This window comes from Dipodomys ordii, unplaced genomic scaffold, assembly GCF_000151885.1.
Source record: "Dipodomys ordii isolate 6190 unplaced genomic scaffold, Dord_2.0 Scaffold100, whole genome shotgun sequence".
Taxonomy (NCBI): domain Eukaryota; kingdom Metazoa; phylum Chordata; class Mammalia; order Rodentia; family Heteromyidae; genus Dipodomys; species Dipodomys ordii.
In genome coordinates, this window is record NW_012267316.1 from 5,683,236 (window position 1) to 5,686,098 (window position 2,863).

General features: G+C 43.3%; 1 pseudogene; it reads right to left on the reverse strand.

Annotated features, from left to right (window-relative positions):
* Positions 1-1,155: 1,155 nt before the first annotated feature.
* Positions 1,156-1,479, reverse strand: LOC105993778 (annotated as a pseudogene).
* Positions 1,480-2,863: the final 1,384 nt, after the last annotated feature.

Here is a 2,863-nt window from a genome sequence, read left to right on the forward strand (position 1 = left end):
TGGGATTTTAGAGGCCCTAAGTCTCAGTATTTGGTAGCATTTCATTGTGTGAGTGTTTGTTTTCAGATATTCTGTTTCATAATGATTCTAAATATCAGGGCTCATTAACAGAGACCAACAGGGCTCATTATTCAGAGACCCAGATCTTCTGAATTCCCTCAGGTAACAACTCAGGCCTAATTATTTCTTAAAATAGACTGAAGAATTTTTTTTTTAAATCAAGGACTATTAATACTCAGGAAGAGAAGAAATATAATTTATAGGCCACCTGGTTTTGTTTTCCTGCTTTTTTTTTTTTAATTTGAGATAAAGTCTTGCTACGTAGCCCAGGCAGGTCTTTAACTGTCAATCCTGTCTCAGGCTACTAAGTGCTAGGATTACAAATGTGTGCTACCAAAGCAAGCATTCAACTTTATTTTTTAATTTTTAATTTTTATTTTTGTTGGTCGTGGGGCCTGAACTCTGGGCCTGGGCACTGTCCCTCAGCTCTTCAGCTCAAGGCTAGCATGCTACCACTTGAGCCACAGCACCACTTTGGCCTTTTCTGCTTATGTAGTGCTGAGGAATTGAACCCAGGGCCTCATGCATGCAAGGCAAGCACTGTACCACTGAGCCACCTTCCCAGCCCTCAACTTTATTTTTTATAAAGTAATTTTATTTTTAGGTGAAACTAAGTTTCCTGCTTATCTGCTTTTTATATTAGTAATAAGAAATATTATATTATTTTATATTAGGAATAAGAAATAAGCAGCTTAATTCATTATGTAAATTAAAATGTTTATTTTTGTATTAAAACGAATACAAAACATGGCTTAGGAGAAAAGACAAAGAATTCAAGTCTACCTCTGAGAAATGGCAGTACACCACATCCACGGCTGGAGATGAAATAAGAAAAACATAACAAACTCAAAGCACTAGGATACCACAAGACTAACAAATCTGAGTTAGAAGCCAAGCAATGTAATCCACAAGGTTTTGGATGGAATTCTTATACCCTCTTTCTGGGAAGATTTTTTTTTCAAGTTTTAAATTCCAAAAAAACCAATTACCAATCCAGTCTCTGAAATAGGATGGAAAACGACAACCAAGAAACAACACACAGGCTCATGTTGACAAAGCAAATGGCTTGTACGAGCTATGTGTGTCCTCTCAGAACTAGCCATAGTTGTAGCTGTATGGTCCGTATTGCTGGGCGTAGTAAGGCTCGGGCTCTGTGTAGTGGGTAATTGTTGCTCCAGGATTGTCCATGCCATTGATTAGCTCTGTATTCCCGTCTGCTGTCCTACCTCAAAACTGTCTGTTATCTTGCTACTGATTGCCTCTGTTTCTCTGATTCCCACTGGCTCTGCTATTCCATTCCTCAATAACTGGGGAGATCCAGGAGGGTGTCTCAAGAACTCCTGGTACTTTGTCGTCGTTTGTGAATGTAGTTGCAAACATCTCTTGGAAATTTGGAATAGCTTTAGAAGTGTCAATCATCCTGAAATTCCAAAAGACAGTGTTTCCTGGCTGGGTGGACCAAGCTTTTAACAATGGGGGTCTTTAGGGGGACACTCAAGTTCCACAGCAGGGGTCACATCTGTAAACTGGGCCCTGGTAGGAGATGTGGAGAGGCAACAATTCTGGCCCCCTGGTGGGGCCTCAGCCACTGTGGCTTTAAACCTCACTCTGCCATGGGAAGGCTAAGGCTGTGGGCAGGCCTGGGGAAGAGGAACTTTAGAAGCATGCAGATTGTGTCTACTTTACAGATTAAGTTAAAAGTCACTCCGAAGATGGCACTTTTTTTTGGGTGCCAGTCCTGGGAACTGTCCCTGGGCTCTTTTGCTAAGGCTAGCACTCTACCACGTGGGCCATGCCACAGCTCTACTTCCAGCTTTTTGGATAACTAATTGGAAACAGGAGTCTCATGGATTTTCCTGCCCAGGCTGGCTTTGAACCGCGGTCCTCAGATCTCAGCCTCCTGAGTAGCTAGGATTACAGGTGTGAGCCACCAGCACCCTGTGGAAGAGTGCTTTTATTATTATGGAAGAAGCACTTTGGTGGCCTGTATGCTTGAGGGAAGGCTGGCTTGTGGGCAGAGCAGAGCGGATGAGACACCATGGGACACAACCACCCACTAGGCCACAGGAAGAGAGCTTCGATGGCAAACACGAATCTCTTACAATGCAGAAGCAACACTCCAGGGCCAGAGCCATTCCTAAAGGAATGCTACACTCAAAGGAAAACCGCTTTCACCGCCAGTATTCCAGGGGAGGGCAGAATCCTTGCTGTGGTACTTCCAGCCCACTATCCAGCAGCCAGCTGGGATATCTCCTTTGCACGAATCCACCCTTGTACTTTTCCTTTTCCTACTCTGAGCGCTCATACTCCCTGTCCATCTTATCCGGCCCAAATCAGAGTGGAGTCCAGCTCTTTCCCTTAAAAACAATCATCTCATTTCTAAACCTTTACTCTTTATTCTGAGAAAGATAGCCTCACTTTGTCTCACAGTCTCCCTCAAACTTCAAGGCTCAAGTGAGCCTTCTGTTTCAGCCTCTAGAGAAGCTGGGACTATAGGAATGTGTCACTGTACCTGGCTCAACTTTACTATTTCTAATCAGTATGTAAGATGTTTGACTGTTTTTTTTTTTAAATCAAATGTGGTGTCCTGTGAGGTGCCTTAAAGTCAGCTGGATGGAACAAAAAATTCTTAAATCAGCAGAACCTTAGTGAGAGATGCTGGCTATGAAATTATACACAGGACTAAAATGGGGGGGGGAGAGAAATCAAGAGAGACAGATAAAGAAGGAGGAGGAGGAAGAGGAGGGGAAAGAAGAAGACAAAGACAAAGATGTGGAGGAGGAGGAGGAGGAGGAGGAGGAGG